This window comes from Ovis aries, chromosome 7 (genome assembly GCF_016772045.2).
Source record: "Ovis aries strain OAR_USU_Benz2616 breed Rambouillet chromosome 7, ARS-UI_Ramb_v3.0, whole genome shotgun sequence".
Taxonomy (NCBI): domain Eukaryota; kingdom Metazoa; phylum Chordata; class Mammalia; order Artiodactyla; family Bovidae; genus Ovis; species Ovis aries.
This window is the reverse complement of record NC_056060.1, coordinates 24,210,758-24,232,542: the sequence shown is the minus strand read 5'-3', so window position 1 is coordinate 24,232,542 and position 21,785 is coordinate 24,210,758. Positions and strand designations below refer to the sequence as shown.

The 21,785-nt window shown below is 39.5% G+C and overlaps 1 protein-coding gene across 41 annotated transcripts in view; it reads right to left on the bottom strand.

Annotated features, from left to right (window-relative positions):
- Positions 1 to 10,690, bottom strand: part of HNRNPC (heterogeneous nuclear ribonucleoprotein C) — a 52,081-nt gene extending 41,391 nt beyond the window's left edge. For 4 of the 41 annotated variants that reach the window (XM_042252167.2, XM_060419006.1, XM_060419015.1 and 1 more), the window contains exons 1-4: positions 10,563 to 10,690; positions 9,903 to 9,947; positions 5,416 to 5,441; positions 4,710 to 4,807 (exon numbers count right to left, since the gene is read on the bottom strand). The gene's annotated coding sequence lies outside the window, so the exon portion shown is untranslated. Of the gene's footprint in view, positions 1 to 4,702; positions 4,808 to 5,415; positions 5,688 to 5,774; positions 5,939 to 9,902; positions 9,948 to 10,562 lie in introns of all 41 variants that reach the window. The other 37 variants (XM_027970099.3, XM_027970104.3, XM_027970105.3 and 34 more) reach the window with 14 other exon arrangements.
- Positions 10,691 to 21,785: the final 11,095 nt, after the last annotated feature.

The window sequence follows — 21,785 nt, the reverse complement described above, 5'->3', positions numbered from 1 at the left end:
ATCTTAACACAAACCATTAATTCCAACACAGGAAGCCAACAAACTTTCAAGGATTAACAAGGGAAATTTTTTCCTTGGAAAGCACACTTTACTACCTCAATTTTAGCTGTAAAGTTTCTTAAAGTTATCACAAAACTACTAAGGCAAAGACACTATGGTTACACAATTTTCAGAATTCAGAATTTAGTAAGAGGACTAAGGGAGATTTTTCATTTAACATGTACTCAACTATTCCTAAATGTTATTCCAGACAAGTTAGAAAAGCCCTAAGACTGGTTCAATGAATTTCCAGGGAGTTGTATTAGTTCTGAAACCAACTCAAAAGCCATAGGTTAATCTAAACAATAAACAGGAAGAGTATTTCAGAAAGGTCAAACTGGAATCAGATTAGATAGGAAGAAAAACTCAGATGCCCTTTAATCTACTATATGTGTGCTCAGTCGTGTCTGACTCTTTGAGACTCCACAGATGAAGCCCACCAGGTTCCTTTGTCCACAGAATTTTCCAGGCAAGAGTACTGGAGTGGATTGCCACTTCCTAGTCCAGGGGATCTCCCCAACCCAAGGATGGAACCCGTGTCTCCTCCATTTGCAGGCAGATTCTTGACCACTGAGTCACCTAGGAAGCCCTTAGTCTACTGTGTTAGTTCCTTAGTCATGCCCAACTCTTTTCAACCCCATGGACTGTAGCCCACCAGACTCCTCTGTCCATGAGATTTTCCAGGCAAGGATACTGGAGTGGGTTGCCATTTCCTTTCCTATGGCTACTGCTTAAAAATAGCTATGTATTCCCAGTAGAGAATAAATCCTTAAAAAATGACAAAGTTCTTTCAAATTTTTATTAAAGCTCCATCACCAGCAATACATCAGCCTACATCCTCAAATGCTAATGGGACTCATTCCATCACAGGCAAACCTAATTTAAGCCTGCTTTTACAACTAAAAAAAGTCGCTTACTAAACTACCACAGAAGCCAGTTATGCTATTTATATTCAGACATAAAGTCAAAGAGCTGAAGTATATTGACAATAAGTTGTTTTAGGTTTAATTAGAAGCAAAATACTGTTGTGTTGCTCAATAATGGTCTTTGAACACACAAAGCAAGTTTCCTTCTAACCCTAAGTCCTTCCCGCTTGTCCAGAAGTAATCCATCAATGGTGTTTCACGTTTATTTTTCCAGATATTTCTCTGTATCTTACACAGAAGAAAATAAACTTCTATAATATGTGAGCTGATGAAAAGTGCTAAAGAGCAGTTAGAAGGCTAAGTGAGAGAAAACACTGAGGTGATGACCTTTGAGTAAGAACGAAAATGAACTGAGGAATCCAACCTGTCTGGGGAAGAAAACCCACCCCCGCCCCGCAGCCCCCGCCCAAAAAGGCTTCTGAGGTAGGAACATTTAGTATATCCAAATCTCAGTTAAGGAGGCCAGTGTGGCTGAAGCAGAGTAGCATACAATTAACGAGGAGGAGGTACGTAACAGATCATACAGCACATCCTGTAAATCGCAATACAGTTCTGACTTGAATGCTGAACTAGGCAGCTATTAAGTGAGTTTCAAACCAGAAACTCAGGTAATACATTTTCAAACATTATTATTCTAACAGGATCAATCTAGCTACCACACACTGGGGTGGAGGTATAAAAGAAATATAAATCTATTGCAATAATGTGCCAAAGACAAATTATGACTTGAAATTGGATCAAGTCACAGCAGAATGAGTGGTGAATCCTGGTTATAATTTAAAGGCAGAAATGACAGTGTTTTCTACAATGCCAAAGATGAGGTATGAGAGAAAAAAAAAAGTCAAGGATGGCTAACCAAAGTCTGGCTTGACATGAAAACGCCAGTTTCGTTAACTGAAATGGGCAACACTGCAGAAGAAACTGGTTTGAGAAAAGAGCAGGAGCCCAGTTTTGGACTTTTAAACTAATACATACTTAACACTCACGGAAGCTGTCAGGTGGGTAACTGGATAGAGACAATAAAGAGAAGTCCAGGCTGGTGATATATGTCTGGGCATCATCAGCTTATAGATAGTATAGAAAACCATGTGACTGAATGAAATGACCCAGGGAAGTGTGAGTAGAAAAGTGAAGTGGAAGAACTGAACCACAGAGCTAAGTGGGAGAAGGAATAGCCAATAAAACCTGGAAGCTAAGTAAAAAATAGTTTTAAAAAGTGGCAGCTCAACTGGTTAAATCACACCAAAAAGCATGATAAGGATTGAAAGGACCACTGGATTTAGCAAATCCCTCTGGGTTACACATTTTTAAAAACCATAAATTATACGATTACTTTTTTCTCCCAACTCTCAACAGGGATGTTAGAAAAATAACTTTCTAAAGCCTAACTAAATATCCTCTTCAAACTCTTGTTCATTAATACACACAAAGAAATCTCATTTGAAAAACCAGGCCAAGTACCCTCAGGCCTAGGATTACTACCTTCTTCAAAAGATGAATAGATAGTGGCCTATTTTAACAAGTCTTCTAACCTAGTCTTTAGTCCTACTTACACTTAGTCTTCATTACTAACATTACCCACACAACTGCCAAAAGGAAATTTCAATAAAGTAACCAGATCTCTCCAATCTCCAAAGTCCTCAAACAAATTCCTATTGTGTCTGAAGTAATCTAGATATTAAACATGGGCCCATATACTATGCTTGGTTCTCGCCTACCTTTCCAACTTTATGTCTTTTCTCTGTATTCCTGGTGACTTATTTTATAGTAGGATTTCTTGCACTGAGGCCAACTCCCTCCTACCCAACCCACCCTCACCCATCTGGGCTTTCTAAGATAATCCAACTTCTGACCTCAATTTCAACATAAGCCAGTTCCTAAGGTCTCTTTGCTGGCAGCACCCTTTCACTGCCATATCTGTATCTGGCTCCCTGAACTATCATCTCTTTTCCTTCATGGGTCTAGACTGTGAAAGTGCTATTCTTTTCTCTCTCCTCTCAATGGTCTATAATACTCAAGAGGGCAAGAGACAGTATGTTTTGTTCACCTGTATATGCCCAAGCCTAGTGGTGATTTTCAGATAAGCACTCAAATGTTTAATAACAACATTTCTAACTTGAAAGCTGGGAATCTTCCCAAATCTGTCACTCTTCATATCACAGCCACCACCAAATCCTAAATTTAATGGTTCCTAATCCCAGTACCATTGCTTTTGGCAGTGATATTTGCCCAGTGAACTGGCCAGTAAAGCCAGTTCATTATTCTTCCCTCTATTCCAGTTTCTTACTTATCACCTACTCCAATCTCATTCTCCTCTATGGCCATTTCCTCATGGCTATTACAATGACATTTCTAAAAATGAAAATCTGATATCATTCCTCAGTTCAGAATCTTTTAATAGTCATCAGTTTCTGGATAAAGTACAAATTTCTTGGCGTGGTATTAAAATTTTTATAATCTGGCCATAACTCTCTAAAAGCCTTTCCTGACCTCTTTTAAGAGTCAATGAGGTGCCCATCTAGTGCACAGTTCTATAGGCTCTGTGCCTACCTTTAACCACAGTGACATTATATCATCCATCCGTCTCTCTCAAAAGGTTATGAGTCCCTGAAGAACCATTATACTTTTTTGCATTCCGCAAACCAGAAGAACATGACCCGTAAGATAATGGATTTGTAAAAGGGTATCAATAAAACCTGGACCTAAAAGAAAATTTTCCATTCCTCTTCCAGGTAACCTCACAACATTTTACTTAATTTTCTCCCAGTTTGCTTTCCTTTGAAGCTGCCTTCAGTTTTCACTTTAACTAGATTTTACTTTCAATAGGAGTAAGGGGAGGGGTCAAGTATGTGATCCACTCCAGTACACACAGCTAAGTATACCTTTAAAAGCCACTCTACTTCTCCCCTGGCCTTACCCCAGCTCAATATTAAAGCAACTCTCAAGTGAATTATCAAAACGTTTCACCGTTGTCAGTAAAATATTACTGTGTGTTAGTTACTCAGTTGTATCCTACTCTCTGCGATTTCTACAGGTTGCTATTATTTTTAACACTTTGACTATCCACATCCTTATTAATCTCTGCATTTTTCTTGTGAATATTCAGTCTCATTAACCTTTGGAACACAGTCGATTCCCTAATATGTAGCTGGGCCAGAAGTAATCACTGAAAAAGAGGTCAATCCTTGATCTTTCCTGGTTTGGATACAGAGATTATACAGATTTTCCTGGTGAGGTTAAAAAGTCTATTTATCCTTTTCTTTAAAAAAAATCTTCCAGTCAGATAGCATTTCAATATCATAGCATGTTTCCTGTGGGTTGATTCATGCTAAATTTTAATGATAAAAAAGCCTAAATAGAATAGAATCCAAATTTATTGTCACAATCTAAAGATTACTCTAAATGACAGAAAATGTTTACTAATTTGCAATAACCTAAGAAAAAATGAACACCTAACATTTTTGTCTTGCTGATCACTAAAACATGTCATTTTCATTCTAAAATATATGTAAACTTCAGCTGCTTTTGCTTTATGAAAAACCCTCAGCACCCCAAGTTTGACACTCATAATTCCATTAGTATAAAAAACCCTGAAGGGTCCTTCCTTAGGAAGCATCTTTTGAGATACACACACAAAAGCCTAACCTAAACATTTCCAGAAGCTATCACCTGCACCACATCAACTTAAACAGGTGTTATTTCCTAGTCTTTCCAATGAAACCAAGTGGACCTCACACCTCTTACCATCACCCAGGAAGGGTGTGCATCTGTTCCGAAGGCCCCCCTGGCTCCAGGTCATCCTGGCTGCTGCTGCTCCAGGCTGGGCATCCATGTTGCTGCAGCTTGTGGTTTGTGATGATGGGTAGTGTACAGGAAAAGCAGGATGGGATTTCAAGGGAAACAGGAGGGGGATGGCTTTCTGAGAAAATGCCATCACCATCATAGGTGTTAAGTAATACCACACACATTTTATTGCAGCACAGTTTAAAAATTTAACAAATGAAAGATTAAAAATAAAAAAAAACAAAAATAAAAAAATAAAAAATACAGACGTCCAGAGATGCTCTAAAACAGTTAAGTTAAAGATCAGGAAAAATAAGGTCACAGACTTAACAGCCAGTAAAATTCTTTCGAGCGTGGGGAAGGGGATAAGGGCAAGGGGGGAGGGTTGGGAGAGAAAAGGTTTATGTGATCAATCCACTTAAAAATGCTAATGCCTTCACTTTCTCTCCCAAGATGTAAAACTCCAAAGTCAATCAGGAGGCCGGAGAAATTCTTAATGAACATTCAGAAAAACTCGATTTTAATCCGGTTAAAAATCATCAGTGTCATTATCATCATCATCATCACCATCATTAAGTATAATAAATAATAGTAACTAGTAACAACAATAAAAAGGAAATCAGCGGAAAGTCAGGAAAAATGTAAAAAAAAAATTGGAATAACTTACTGTAGCTGAAGATCAAAAAAATCTCACTGTAAAAAAACAAAAATAAAAATAGCCCAGATTAGAAAAACGGGAGGTGCAAAAATGTCAAGTCAGTAAAGTTCATTTCTTTTCTCTTTCCAAAAGCAGTTTCCACAAAAACCGCAAGGGTAAAGTTCTCAGTAGCAGACAAGCAAAGCCCTTTCCACATCATCAATCAATCTTAAAAATACACGAGGAAGTAGAGAGGTCAGTTTATGAGAGGCTAAAAGGCTCCTCCTCCTCTAACCCAATTGCTGCAGAAAAAATAGAAATAGAAATTTAAAAATTACATCTTAAATCCAAGTCCCGTTTTTGGAAACAATTGAAAAAAAAAAAACCACCTGTAAATTTGCCGTAGTGCACACCAAGTTGCATCATTATGTTTAAAATGTCTTTATAAAATCAATTTTGGAATGGGAATGTGTGTGTTCTGGAAGGGTGGGGAAGGGAGGTTAAAAATCAAAGCTGAGCTCCAGTGAGTAGGGATGGGGTTCGCCTTGCTGCCCTGTGAAAGGAGAAGGGACAGATTGAGTCAGAGTTCCTCAGAAATGTTGTGCCCTAAACCCCCAAGACAGAAACATCTGTCCATTTCATGTAACATTCTGGTAAAACATAACATCCCACTGGATGGGGAGAGCCTCTATAGAATTATCCCCTCTACCAGTGACTGGCTTCACAATTCTTCAATGTCAGTAGGGACTATTTTAATTACATATGCACCTGTATTCCTTTAAGGGTCTCAAAAAAATATCCACATTCAAACACTCCTCTTCATAATCAGTTTGGCCAAAGAGAATTTAGAAAAACCAGATAAACAGAGATGAAGTGAGCAAATGTCAAACATCAGAAAGCAGATCTGTGTTTTAAATTTTAGGCCCAGGTAGCTCTTCCTACCATACAAACTGAAGGGGAAGGGTCTACTCTGAAGATACATACTAAAGATGACATGTAGGCTCAAAACCAATGAGTGGTCAATCTGTAAAACCTGACAGAATCTGTCAGGGAAACAGTTTAAATCAAGAGCACATTAATCCACTCAGTAACAAAATGAAAAGCCAGATGAAGGAAAAAAGATTATTATGGCTACTGACTACACAATGTTAAAAAAAAAAACAGACAAAAAGGTGTTTGTTTCTTTGTGGTCCCACTGTTTACAAATAGTACATACTGCTAATTCCAAGATAGCAATTCTAAGAATCTGATACATACTGTCACAACAGACTGGCTAAGATTTGCAATTAGACTGTAGGTCTTTGAGCAATAAGAATGACTGTACTTGCATTTTAATATTCAGCCATGAGGTTTTATTCTCCTTTCCAAATGTCAGTGAACTAAAAAAAATTAAGCTGAGCTTTTAAAAAGTGTTCCTTAAGTCAATTACAAATTAATGACTAAAGCAATGGAAAAGGTACTATTAAATCTATTTTTGAGAATTAGCAAACCAAATAAGCTACTTTTACGCTTAGACTGTGTTAAATTTTAACTGATGTGTTAAATGTTACAAATGTACAAACTATTAAAAAAATGTTACAGAAAATGTACAATTATTTGAATGTACATTCAAATATACGTTTTGAATGTGTAAGTGTAAGGGATGTTCAGTTATGGTGAGACATTCAGTTTTCTTCTTTGGAATCACAGCCTGAACTTGGTACTCAATAATGTCAGGATGCTAAATAACTGGTTCAGCTACAAACAAATCCTCTGCAAACATGTTATAAGATTAAAAAGTAATGTAAAACATTTACATCTTTCAAATTTAAGAACTTAAGATGTCTTCCAAGATACTATGCTTAATTGATGAGCTACCCCTCATAAAAATGATTAACCAGGTTGAACACCTAATTGTAACTTTCGCAATTAATAGTACACCTGTAGTTTATACTTTGTCAAATCTAGATTTGCATACCTTCTTCTACAGGGGTATTCTCAAAGTGAGGGCTGCCAACCAAGATAGCGTGGCACATACTAGAAATGCACATGAACAGGGTCTACCCCAGACTGACTTTATTAGAAAGTGGTGATGGAGAGCCCAGCAATGTTTTAACCAGCCCTCTTGCTGGTCCTAATGTCTGCTCATGTTTAAGAACCACTGTGCAGAGTTTAATAAGGAATCTCTATCCCCTAATTAGGATCGAAACATAGTAACTCGAAAATTATAACCTACCACACTAAATGCTATACCATAAAGCCCTACAGAAATCCCTTTTCCCTTCATAAACCTCAGATTTCCAATGTCTAAGAGAACACATGCAGCTATGCTACATCTTAAAGTTCTGATTTTCACCATAATCAACTATCTAGTAAATCTATTCTGTACAAAATTTTAAGCCTCCCTGGTCCCAATGAGAATGAATGAGTATATATTAAGTATGAGCAAATAATGTTCCCCAAAGACAACTAATTAAATGATCTGAAGACTGAAATACTGTTATTAAGACAGTTAACAGTAATTACTAATATACAAAAACTGCTGTCAACAATGAAACTATTTCTGTACACTATTTAGCCTTCTGGCAAAAAATCACTTGAATTACAGAAAACAGACATTAAGAGGTAAGAAGTCTAAGTCGCTTCAGTCATGTCCGACTCTGTGTGACCCCACAGACGGCAGCCCACCAGGCTCCCCTGTCCCTGGGATTCTCCAGGCAAGAACACTGGAGTGGTTTGCCATGTCCTTCTCCAATGCATGAAAGTGAAAAGTGAAAGTGAAGTCGCTCAGTCGTGTCTGACTCTTCTGCGACCCCATGGACTGCAGCCTACCAGGCTCCTTTGCCCATGGGATTTTCCAGGCAAGAGTACTGGGGTGCCATCGCCTTCTCCGTGAGGATAGAGACTACCTTTTTTCCTGTTTCCCTGGTTCGCAATAACAACATCATTCTGGTGGGGAAAGCAGACCAGTTTTTGGCAGCCCTGGTGGGAAAGGCGGATCTTGCATTTACCTAGGTTGGGGGGCAGGAGGACCCTCTCTGGAGGGAATGCTAAACGGGTATACATGAGCAAGACAGGAGGCTTTGGGTTCACACACCCCGTGACAACAGGGCGGGCTGGGCTGGAGGCCTTGCCCTTGAGTTTCTGAAGCCCCAGGGCTCTTGTTAAGACCCCTTATAAATATAAAACTGAATTTCATTAAGTTTAACTGATTTTATAAGCAGCAGGAGGGGAAAAATCCAGTTCTCTTAACTCCTAGACCAGGGTTCTTTCAACTGTCACACTTCCCACTTGACATCTCACACATCCACCAGTTAATATAAATTAATCTTTAAGATTAGAAAAATTAGCTATTTTGGAGCTTATTCCGTGTTTCTAACAGCAATTCCATCCAAAACAAGGTCACACAACTATGCAAAACCCTCTAGAGACCTAATCAGGAATAATGTGTGTTTATATCCTCTACCAAAGAAAACAGCAGGAGGCATGAGCATGGGAAACACAGAGTCCTCCAGCTTAAGCCATCCTTCTTAAATCCCTCTTCTCCAACCAACATGAAAATGTTACTAATGCCTATCTATTTGAAATCAAATCTACAGTTATTTCAGATATTAATTTTGTGGCCAAATCATTCCAGATGAGTGATATTAAACTGTTACCTTGGTACATGCTGATCCTATGGAACCCATTTCTAACACCTCAAGGCAAGAAAAGTGCACTTCAAATAATTTTATTTCCATCTAAGAATTTAACCATTCTTAAATACTGATTTCCTACATTTCTCTTTATTTGCCAACAATATTAGGCGTATGATTTCCTAAATTAACCAATTACTGCCCTTTTAAAGTCCATGTGACAATCTAAATGCTTAAGCTTTTATTTTTAAGGCAAAGCTTTTAATTCTATTACAAAATCTATATGCTAAGGGATCGATACATAGCTACCTACAGTAACAGTTTTAGCTTCTGTTCCTAAGGGACAAATTTACCCAGTATGGGCTTAAACTATACTTAACATTACTTTTTGTGAATGTTTAACACATTATGAAAAACAAAATCACCTAAATCTTACACAAAGATCAAAAAAAAGCGATTTCTTGGATAAGTGAATGTGATACTTTGAAACTTATGTAATTTTTAAAAACCTGGCAAAAATTGTTTAGTAATTTTCAGGGCTTAGCAAACAGTAACCACCATAATACCTGCTTAACAAAAGGCATATAGTTATGCATTTTTGCCAACTTTGGGATGGTCCGGAAAATTAATGCCAGATATCCCGAAAATCAAACTTCACAAAATCTTAGGACGTCACTTTAATAAACGCAATACTCATAATCTTTTCCCCAAGAGCAGTTTGGGTATTTCCAGTTACCGCTAGTCCTTGCTGTAATTATTTTTAACATCTACGATTTCAACGGGGAGGTAAAGCCACTTGCCTTAACCTGGAGACCAAATTCCTTACTAGTTCGGCTGATTAATATGACCCAGGCAAGCAACACTCATGCCTCGGTTTCTGTCTAAGAAAGATAGTATACCTACCTCAAGCAAGTTCCACTAACTTATATATTTCAAGCGATTTGTAACCTGCAGATAAAAACCCAGCTTTAATTATTACTGTTGATATGTAAATCAGATTACAATTTTTTAAATAAAATTGAAAATATTTCGAGGTTCATCATTTGTTCAGAGAGGCGTAAACTAAAAAGTAATCAGTAAAATATTAAAACTATTGTTTTCATATTTATACCCTGCGGTACGCTCCAGAATTTGGAGGCTTGCGGTACAAAAAATTTCTGCTTGATAAATCTTCCCCATCCCCCACTTAATTTTAAAATTTAACAGGAAGCATCGGCACTACATTAACTTGAACTACATTCATGAGCATCTTTGATCATCCGTTTCACAATCTCAGAGTCCTCATGGTCACCGAAAATTAAAGGACAGCCGTTAACACAAGAAAGCGAAAAAGAAAAACAGCATTTTCCCTGCCGATTGTGGCCTAGAGGACACTGGGTTAAAAATCTACTCAAGGGCTGCGGCCTAGAAAACTCTCCGCGTAAGATCTAATCCCCCAAACCAGAGAATAAATGGGGGCCTGCTTACTCTACCGAGGGGAGGGTTCCCTCGTCCTCTCTCCCACTCCACCTCGCGCTCCCCAAAGAACCCAGCGCTTCCTCTGCTTCCGCTCCCTCCACTTACCAGGAGGGGGAAGGGAGAAGAGATTCGATTCTGAATCTCCTACCCCTGGGTTCTACGTGAAGAAGCCGATGGCTGCTCGAGGTCGGCAACGCGGTCGCAATCGCTCAGTCTTCGCCTCTTCACAAAATGGCCCCCGAGTCTCCTCTGCCGCCGAGGCGAAGGCCTAGGCCCGCCTCTCTTCTGAGAATCCTCCTATTGGCTGCGAGTTTTCTCGCTCCCGCTTCTCATTAGACAGTTCTACCGCTCTTCACAATTCTATCCAATCACAATCAGTAGTGGCTTAGACTAATCTAGAGAATTTCCACATGCGTGGGAGAAACTAGTTTGTAACTGGTCATATTTCCTGTCATTTATCTTCTGAGACATGCTTATTGGCCACTGTACCCTGACGAAGCTCTGGGTGGAAACTTGCCTTTGTAAGGCTCACCGCTTCACATCCGGGTATCCGAGATACCTGATTGGCGGTCTCAGTATCCCATCGCTACTCTTCAGAGCGCCTAGAAGGAGGCCCACCCGGATCTCGGAATTCCCGCGGCGCGGGGGCGGGGGCGGGGGTAGGGGGGCAGATGAAGATTGCCGGGTCTTGTTTGGTAGACTTCTGAAAGGTCTACCCTAGCTCCCGGCCTAGGTAAAAGGAAAAGCTGTAGCCCGCGGGGTGAACAAAAAAATTGTTTTTTCTTTGACTGGGGAGGGAGCACTGAAAGCTAGAATACAAACCAGCCCTGCAGTTTTTCCAACCCTAGAGCTCCTTTCTGGACATTTCTCAGCTTGTCAAGCCCTTCAAACAACCCATAACTCACGCAAAACAACTGACTTAACTCACCTCTCCACTGCAAAAGGTAAATAAAGTCTAAAATACTGGCCTGGGATACTACAGCATTCGTCCTCTGGCCCCAAGTCATCTCACTTTCTTTTTTTTTTTTTTTCCCAAAGTGGTGAGGCTGAGGGAGTGTATTCATTTATTTTTTAATATAAATTTATTTATTTTAATTGGAGGTTAATTACTTTACAATATTGTATTGGTTTTGCCATACATCAACATGAATCCGCCACAGGTATACACGTGTTCCCCATCCTGAACCCCCCTCCCTCATCCCTCCCCGTACCATCCCTCTGGGTCGTCTCAGTGTACCAGCCCCAAGCATCCAGTATCATCATCTCACTTTCTGATATCCTATATGCCAACCAAATTGGTTCAACTGGCTAGCTCTCCCCCGCCCGAACCCACAATCGGGTCCCTTAATTCTCCGCATCCTGAAACGATCCTGTCTCCCACCTACCGGCGTCGTCTGCACTGCAGTCCCTCTGGTTATATTATAGCAGCCGAGCACGCAATGCAATAAGGACCAGCTGTGCTAGGAATAGGAATAAAGGATATTTCTCTGTGTAGTTGGGGAAAGCAAGATTGCAGAACACTTATCTAGAGAATGTGATACTCTATACATTTTAAGGAATATATGCATTTGTGAATACAGTTTTATGCATTAGTTTCGAATTAATTCTTAATTTCAGATTCACAAGGAAACTGTCTACCTGTCAAATGGCAAAAATCAAGACAGTTTAGTAACGAGTGTACTGTCCTTTACTCAAGTGAAAACAATTCATGGTTGGAAGAGTACGGTAACTCACAAGCAGTGGAGCACTCCCCCAGGGAGTCTGGGCAAGAACGAGCTTAATACAGCATTAAAAGCAGCAAGGCAATCGAGTTTGATCGCCTGCGGTTGTGTATCTGACCTTATTTAGAAAGATTAAGGAACAAGGAAATAAGTATACAGCCTAAAAAGTATGGCGTTTGAGAAGATTGACTGACTGGGTGTACTGAGTTTCTGGTCAAGGTGACCTTTTACAGGAACTTGAAGTTTAAGTATGCTAACGTGACACCCCCAGCAGGAGCAACTCCATCTTGGGCCTAGAAATTTATCTGGACATATCTTTGGGGAGCGAACCTTTTACATTTTTCAGTGGTACGCCTTTCTTTACAATTTGAACTTTTTGCCATATGCATATGTTGTTTTAAGCAAATCTAAAAAGCAAAAGCAAAAAGCATGTAATAAAAAATAAACTAAAATGTTAATGGTGGTTCCCCCATGGTGGGAGAACTTGTGCTTTTTCTTTTCCCCCTTAAACTTGCCTGTGCTTTTCTATAGTTTCTGAATTGTTAAGTTTGAACAAGTAATCAGAGAGGAAACATCTCCAAGTGCTTAAAGCCTCAGCTCAGTTGCCACATTGCAATTTATTTAAAATGACCTCATTGCACTGTTGTTAATTTTACATTTGTCTCTTCTTCTCTCATGGATAGTATATCCTTTTGATTACAGAGTTTAATTCTCATTGCTCTCTGTATTCCCTTTGCCTACTACATGTCCTAGGACCTTAAACAGAGAGTGTCTGAAATTTGTGTTAAATTAATCATTAGCTTTTATTTAGCAGGAGAAATTGTTATTTTCCCTGGACAAACAGGTAGACTGTACTTTTTTCTATTAAATATTTTATACAGTTCTTACTCAGAGGAACCCAGATAGTATGAGGCTTGATTGACATGTTATGCGTGTGTTTCTTAAGTAAACAAAAATAAATACTAGCATGTTTTATTAATCATGGTTCTCATAGAATAAAAATATTTATAAAGTGTTAATATTTAAATTCATTTTATCACAAATCAGTTTTACTGCATGATCTTTGACGTGACCTACTTATTAACTGGGGCTTCCCAGGTGGCTCAGTGGTAAAGAATCCACTTGCTAATATGGGAGATGCAGGTTTGATCTCTGAGTTGGGAAGATCCCCTGGAGGAAGAAATGGTAACGCACTGCATTATTCTTGCTTGGAAAATTTCATGGACAGAGAAGCCTGGCAGACTACAGTCCATGGGGTTGCAAAGAGTTGGACAAGACTAAGCATGCATGCACACATTTATTAACTGTCACTGTATTTGGTGCAAGGGAGTACTTAAGAGAGAGCATTTATGTTTCTACTGAGTTTTCCCCATTGCTAGATGGGAGGAACCAAGAAGAATTAACATCCAATCCCTCCATCAAGTAGCTTGAATTTACTAAGGGTGAGAAAACAAGTGCAAAAATAGCATAATACAAGGCAGAATGCAAAGCACCACGTTGATCATAATCATTCACAGCTATCTAGTTTTAAGACTCTTACAGAGTGGCAGGTGAAATGGAGAGTAGGAAATTTCCTTTATCTCTTCTACTTAAACACCCTTAAACTTCTTAAGTTGGCTGCTTTTATTAAGTGATTCTGTATACATTGTAGAAAGCCATTAGCCAGACCTCAGTAATGGAGGGGAAGTAGGAGAAGAGATAAGGAAATAGAAATAGTAACTTCTTCAGTTCAGTCTTGTCTGACTCTTTGCAACCCCATGGTCTGCAGCACTGCCAGGCTTCCCTGTCCATCGCCAACTTGCAGAGCTTATTCAGACTCATGTCCATCATGTCAGTGATGCCATCCAACCATCTCATCCACTGTCATCCCCTTCTCCTCCCGCCTTCAATCTTTCCCAGCATCATGGTCTTTTCCAATGAGTCAGCTCTTTGCATCAGGTGGCCAAAGTATTGGAATTTCAGCTTCAGCATCAGTCCTTCCAATGAATATTCAGGACTGATTTCCTTTAGGATGGACTGGTTTGATCTTGCAATCCAAGGGATGCTCAAGAGCAAAAATAGCATAATACAAGGCAGAATGCAAAGCACCATGTTGATCATAATCATTCACAATTATCTGGTTTCACCCAGAGTGGTGGGTGAAATGCCTTACCTTGGGCTAAAGAGAAAAAACAAAACTATACTTTTGTCTTTGATTCGAGAAGTAATTTCTGTTTTAAGAAGGCTTTATATGGCTTAGCGGTATTACCGGAATAATATGTCCCCTGCAACCTTTCTTCCTCTCAGTTCTAAGCCACCTGTCAAGAGGAAGAAGAAAGAGAAAGCTGCAATGGCTTTGAAATGCCTGATTTGCTTTTTACATGACTTATTGGCTGAATATTTTCCTCAATATTTGTCATTCTACATACCCTCAGTGTACCTAGTTATCTACCTTATTCTATTCAACAAGTCAAATAGGACTTTACCAATACAATTCTCATTGCCTCTCTTCCTCTAATCCTTTATTATCCAAGAGTGCTATCAAAAGCATCTTCCAGGGCTTCCCTGGTGGCTCAGTCAGTAAAGAATCCAGCCACAGTGCAGGAGACCTGGGTCCAATCCCTGGGTCAAGAAGATCCCCTGCAGGAGGAAATGGCAACCCAGTCCAGTATTCTTGCCTAGGGAATCCCATGGACAGTGGAGCCTGGCAGGTGACAGTCTAAGAGGCTGTACGAGTCTGACACAACTTAGCAAATGAACAACAGCATCTAGTGTCCTACAAAGAAAGTTGAGGGCTGATGCCCTAAAAAAAGAAGGAAAAAAAAAGCATCTTCCACTGGAGAGTGAGGAGGTGGTCTCTGATGGATCAAGACAAAGCACTTAATTAAAATGTGCCAGACTTTCCAATACACAACACTGCTGCTGCTGCTAAGTCTCTTCAGTCGTCTCCGACTGTGTGCGACCCCATAGACGGCAGCCCACCAGGCTCCCCTGTCCCTGGGATTCTCCAGGCAAGAACACTGGAGTGGGTTGCCATTTCCTTCTCCAATGCATAAAAGTGAAAAGTGAAAGTGAAGTTGTTCAGTCGTGTCTGACTCTTCACCACCTCATGCATTGCAGCCTACCAGGCTCCTCCATCCATGGGATTTTCCAGACAAGAGTACTGGAGTGGGTTGCCATTTCCTTCTCCGAATACCCAACACTACTTTATGCTTTTTTACACTGATTGGGAGACCTTTCTGACTGTTGACAATCTATCTTCTACAGGCAACCATGCTGCTGCTGCTGCTAAGTCGCTTCAGTCCTGTCCAACTCTGTGTGACCTCATAGACAGCCTCCCACCAGGCTCCCCCGTCCCTGGGATTCTCCAGGCAAGAACACTGGCGTGGGTTGCCATTTCCTTCTCCAATGCATGAAAGTGAAAAATGAAAGTGAAGTCGCTCAGTCTTAGCGACCTCATGGATTGCAGCCTACCAGGCTCCTCTGTTCATGGGATTTTCCAGGCAAGAGTACTGGAGTGGGGTGCCATTGCCTTCTCCGACAGGCAACCATATTCTACCAGAAAAACGATATGGTAAAGATATTACACAGCACTTTCAAGACCCTTAAACTTTGAATGCATCCTGTTTTACTATATTGAGTCTGTCCCCCAAGCTGATACTGCAAACTGCTCTCATGATAATCATTTGAAAGCATTCACTTTTATTGTGACTGCCATACTAAAATCCTATAATAGCGCTCTGTTCCAGTCCTACATTTTCATTGCTTCATTCACAGCTCTTTCCTGACTGGCCCGTCGTTACATATCAGTTATCCCTTCCACAAGGCCCTATTCTGGCAGCCCCTGCTGTTCTCCAACTGGGTATAGATTCTCCAAAAATGATGTTACACACTGCTAATAATATTATTGGTTTATTGGTCAGTTTGATTGGATTATATATCCTTCTCAAGGTTTCTAGTGTTTTAGGGTTTTTTTCTATTTTTATTTTAAAGCTTTCTAAATAGAAATATCCTATTTTTTTCTAATAATTCATGATTATTATAAAACATTAAAATGCAGAAAGAATGAAAACATCTATGTGCTCTGTCCTCCAAAAACATTCATTCTTAACTATTTGGTATAGATTTTTACAGATTTTTAAAAGATGTATATATGGATTTATTTTTACCTGAATATCTTGTAATCAGAGAACTTTTAAATCTTAATAACTAAAACCTTGAGCTCAAAAATTTAAAAATAAGCAAAAAATCTTTATCTATAAAGCTTGAAAAAATTAGAAAGATTAAAGCAACTCAGAATCATGACATCTAGTGGTTTTCAGGTCAAGTAGTATCTGATTTTAAGTATTATTGGTCACCATTATGTTAATAATAGAAAAAAAAACATAACTTTTCTATAACTGTATGTGAAGCACTTTTCATGTGGCAGTTTTATTATCCCCAGTTTAAAGGTAAGGTAACTAAAGCACAGAGAAATTAAATCATTTGCCTAAAGTGGCACAGCTAGTTTTTGATGGAGCTAAGATTCTGACTCTAGGAAGTCTGATTCTAGAGTGCATATAACTATTACAGAGTTATTAACAATATAAGATTTGCCACAGTGGAAATTTTACTTATTTATTGAACAAGTATTTATGAACAAATACATGCTATGTAATAAGCAATTGTGCTAAGTACTGTAACAGGTCACAAGGACATAGAAGTAAAAAAAATAGATGTAGTTCCTGATGTTCGGAACAGAGTCAAGTATTAAATGAATAAATAGGCAATTGCTTATAATAAATTGCTACTAAATATAAGTACATGATGCTGTGGAATCTATGTAATATAGGCCCCAGTCCTTTCAAGGAAATGTTGTGAAAATAAATAACTTAAGAAGACTTCTTCTTATTTCCTCAGTTTCTTTTTTCCCCTTTCTACTAAATGTTTCTATCCATTTTTTCCCTTTGTCTTCTTTGCTTCTCTTCTAATTTTCATCCCAGCAATGACCTAAATCTGGTTTCTTGCAGGTTAAGCCTTCTCTAACACTCTTGCCATCTGTTCTCCTTCTGGCTGTGCAGCACAAGATTTTATCCTCTGGTAGTTTTTCATTAAGCTAATCTTTGTACAGCTTACAAAGTACTTTACAGTTGACAAATCTTACATTTAACAATTAGTGCTTATTTTACCTCTGATGGTAGACATTGACCTTTTGAGAAAACATCTAAAGGTTATAAAAATACTATGTGAACTGGACCAAATCCTTTCAAGTCTAAAATTTTATTTCACATAGTAATTGCTTCATATGGTTGACCAGTATAAAATTTACTCAGGAACTCTTTAAACATAATTTTGGAGAACTTTCTTCATGTTTGAGGAACATTACCATAGACTGATTCTTTAAATTTATTTTATTGATGTATAGTTGATTTGTAATGTGTTGATTTCTGCTGTACATCAAAATCATTCAGTAATACATTTATTTATACTTTTTCATATTCTTTTCCATTATGGTTTATGACAGGATATTGAATAAAGTTCCTGTGTTATACAGTAGGTCCTTGTTCATCCATTCTGTATATGATATGTTTCCATTTGCTGGTCCCAAACTCCCAGTTCCTCCCTCCCTGATCCCTTCCACTTTGGCAACAACTAGTATGTTCTCTATACCTAGGAATCTGTTTCTGTTTCATAGATAAGTTCATCTGTATCATATTTTAGATTCCACATATAAGTGATATCATATGATATTTGTCTTTCTGTTTCTGACTTACTTCACTTGGTATGATAATTTCTAGACCCCTCTGTGTTGCTGCAACTGACATAATTTCATTCTTTTTTGTGACTGAGTAATATTCCACTGTATATAGGTGCCACATCTTTATCCACTCTCTGTCAGTGGACATTTAGGTTGTTTCCATGTCTTAGCTGTTTTAAATAGTACTGCTATGAACATAGGGGTGCATGTTTCTTTTTGAATTATAGTTTGTCCAGATATATGCCCAAGAGTGGTATTGCTGCATCATATGGCAACTCTTACTAGAGAAAGATTCTTACCTTTTATCACTACCTATTCCACATCTCCACTCCCAGAACACTGCCTTCTTGTCATCCCAATTTATACTCAGATACCTAAATCCTAGGGATTCCCTCATAACTCAGTCGGTCAACAATCTGCCTGCAATGCAGGAGACCTGGGTTCAGTTCCTGGATTCGGAAGATCCCCTGGAGAAGGAAATGGCAACCCACTCCAATATTCTGCCTGGAGAATCCCATGGACAGAGGAGCCTGGCAAGATACAGCCCATGGGGTCGCAAGAGTCGGACACAACTTAGTGACTAAACCGCCACCACCACCTAAATCCTAGAACATACTCCCTTGCTCACTTTCTCATTGTTTAAAGAACCTGCACTACCATTTCCTTCTGGGGAGGGCTAAAAACAATCAGATCAGTTCAGTTCAGTTCAGTCGCTCAGTCGTGTCCGACACTTTGTGACCACATGAATCGCAGCACGCCAGGCCTCCCTGTCTATCACCATCTCCCGGAGTTAACTCAAACTCACGTCCATCAGTTATGCCATCCAGCCATCTCATCCTCTGTCATCCCGTTCTCCTCCTGCCCCCAATCCCTCCCAGCATCAGAGTCTTTTCCAATGAGTCAACTCTTTGGGTGAGGTGGCCAAAGTACTAGAGTTTCAGCTTTAGCATCATTCCTTCCAAAGAACACCCAGGACTGATCTCCTTTAGAATGGACTGCTTGGATATTCTTGCAGTCCAAGAGACTCTCAAGAGTCTCTCCAACACCACAGTTCAAAAGCATCAATTCTTCAGCCCTCAGCTTTCTTCACAGTCCAACTCTCACATCCATACATGACCACTGGAAAAACCATAGCCTTGACCAGACGGACCTTTGTTGGCAAAGTAATGTCTCTGCTTTTCAATATGCTATCTAGCTTGGTCATAACTTTCTTCCAAGGAGTAAGCGTCTTTTAATTTCATGGCTGCAATCACCATCTGCAGTGATTTTGGAGCCCAAAAAATAAAGTCTGACACTGTTTCCACTGTTCTGCCATCTATCTCCCATGAGGTGATGACCCGATGCCATGATCTTAGTTTTCTGAATGTTGAGCTTTAAGCCAACTTTTTCACTCTCCTCTTTCACTTTCATCAAGAGGCTCTTTAGTTCCTCTTCACTTTCTGCCATAAGGGTGGTGTCATCTGCATATCTGAGATTGTTGATATTTCTCCCAGCAATCTTGATTCCAGCTTGTGTTTCTTCCAGCCCAGAATTTCTCATGATGTACTCTGCATGTAAGTCAAATAAGCAGGGTGACAATATACAGCCTTGACTTATTCCTTTTCCTATTTGGAACCAGTCTGTTGTTCCATGTCCAGTTCTAACTGTTGCTTCCTGACCTGCATATAGGTTTCTCAAGAGGCAGGTCAGGTGGTCTGGTATTCCCATGTCTTTCAGAATTTTCCACAGTTTGTTGTGATCCACACAGTCAAAGGCTTTGGCATAGTCAATAAAGCAGAAATAGATGTTTTTCTGGAACTCTCTTGCTTTTTCCATGATCCAATGGATGTTGGCAATTTGATCTCTGGTTCCTCTGCCTTTTCTAAAACCAGCTTGAACATCAGGAAGTTCACGGTTCACGTATTGCTGAAGCCTGGCTTGGAGAATTTTGAGCATTACTTTACTAGCGTGTGAGATGAGTGCAATTGTGCGGTAGTTTGAGCATTCTTTGGCATTCCCTTTGTTTGGGATTGGAGTGAAAACTGACCTTTTCCAGTCCTGTGGCCACTGCTGAGTTTTCCAAATTTGCTGGCATTTTGAGTGCAGCACTTTCACAGCATCATCTTTCAGGATTTGAAATAGCTCCACTGGAATTCCATCACCTCCACTAGCTTTGTTCATAGTGACACTTTCTAAGGCCCACTTGACTTCACATTCCAGGATGTCTGGCTCTATGTGAGTGATCATACCATCGTGATTATCTTGGTCGTGAAGATCTTTTTTGTACAGTTCTTCTGTGTATTCTTGCCACCTCTTCTTAAGATCTTCTGCTTCTGTTAGGTCCATACCATTTCTGTCCTTTATCGAGCCCATCTTTGCATGAAATGTTCCCTTGGTATCTCTAATTTTCTTGAGGAGATCTCTAGTCTTTCCCATTCTGTTGTTTTCCTCTATTTCTTTCCATTGATCGCTGAGAAAGGCTTTCTTATCTCTTCTTGCTGTTCTTTGGAACTCTGCATTCAGATGCCTATATCTTTCCTTTTCTCCTTTGCTTTTCACTTCTCTTCTTTTCACAGCTATTTGTAAGGCCTCCCTAGACAGCCATTTTGCTTTTTTGCATTTCTTTTCCATGGGGATGGTCTTGATCCCTGTCTCCTGTACAATGTCACGAACCTCCATCCATGGTTCATCAGGCACTCTATCTATCAGATCTAGTCCCTTAAATCTATTTCTCACTTCCACTGTATAATCATAAGGGATTTGATGTAGGTCATACCTAAATGGTCTAGTTTCCCTACTTTCTTCAATTTAAATCTGAATTTGCCAATAAGAAGCTCATGATCTGAGCCACAGTCAGCTCCCGGTCTTGTTTTTGACAGAATGTGGTCCACTGGAGAAGGGAATGGCAAACCCATTCCCTTTAGTAACTTTAGTATTCTTGCCTAAAGAACCCCATGAACAGTATGAAAAGGCAAAATGATAGGATACTGAAAGAGGAACTCCCCAGGTCAGTAGGTCCCCAATATGCTACTGGATATCAGCAGAGAAATAACTCCAGAAAGAATGAAGGGATAGAGCCAAAGCAAAAACAGTACTCAGTTGTGGATGTGACTGGTGATAGAAGCAAGGTCTGATGCTGTAAAGAGCAATATTGCATAGGAACCTGGAATGTTAGGTCCATGAGTCAAGGCAAATTGGAAGTGGTCAACAGGAGATAGCAAGAGTGAATGTCGACATTCTAGGAATCAGCAAATTAAAATGGACTGGAATGGGTGAATTTAACTCAGATGACCATTATATCTACTACTGCGGGCAGGAATCCCTCAGAAGAAATGGAGTAGCCATCATGGTCAACAAAAGAGTCCGAAATGCAGTACTTGGATGCAATCTCAAAAACGACAGAAAGATCTCTGTTCGTTTCCAAGGCAAACCATTCAGTATCACAGTAATCCAAGTCTATGCCCCAACCAGTAATGCTGAAGAAGCTGAAGTTGAATGGTTCTATGAAGATCTACAAGACCTTTTAGAACTAACATCCAAAAAGATGTCCTTTTCATTATAGGGGACTGGAATGCAAAAGTAGGAAGTTAAGAAACACCTGGAGTAACAGTCAAATTTGGCCTTGGAATACGGAATGAGGCAGGGCAAAGGCTAATAGAGTTTTGCCAAGAGAACACCCTAGTCATAGCAAACACCCTCTTCCAACAACACAAGAAAATACTCTAAACATGGACATCACCAGATGGTCAACACTGAAATCAGATTGATTATATTCTTTGCAGCCAGAGATGGAGAAGCTGTATACAGTCAGAAAAAGACCAGGAGCTGACTGTGGCTCATATCATGAGCTTCTTAAAAACAGAATAGTAGGGGTCAAAAAATGATATATTTGGGGAATTTGAAGAAATGTTG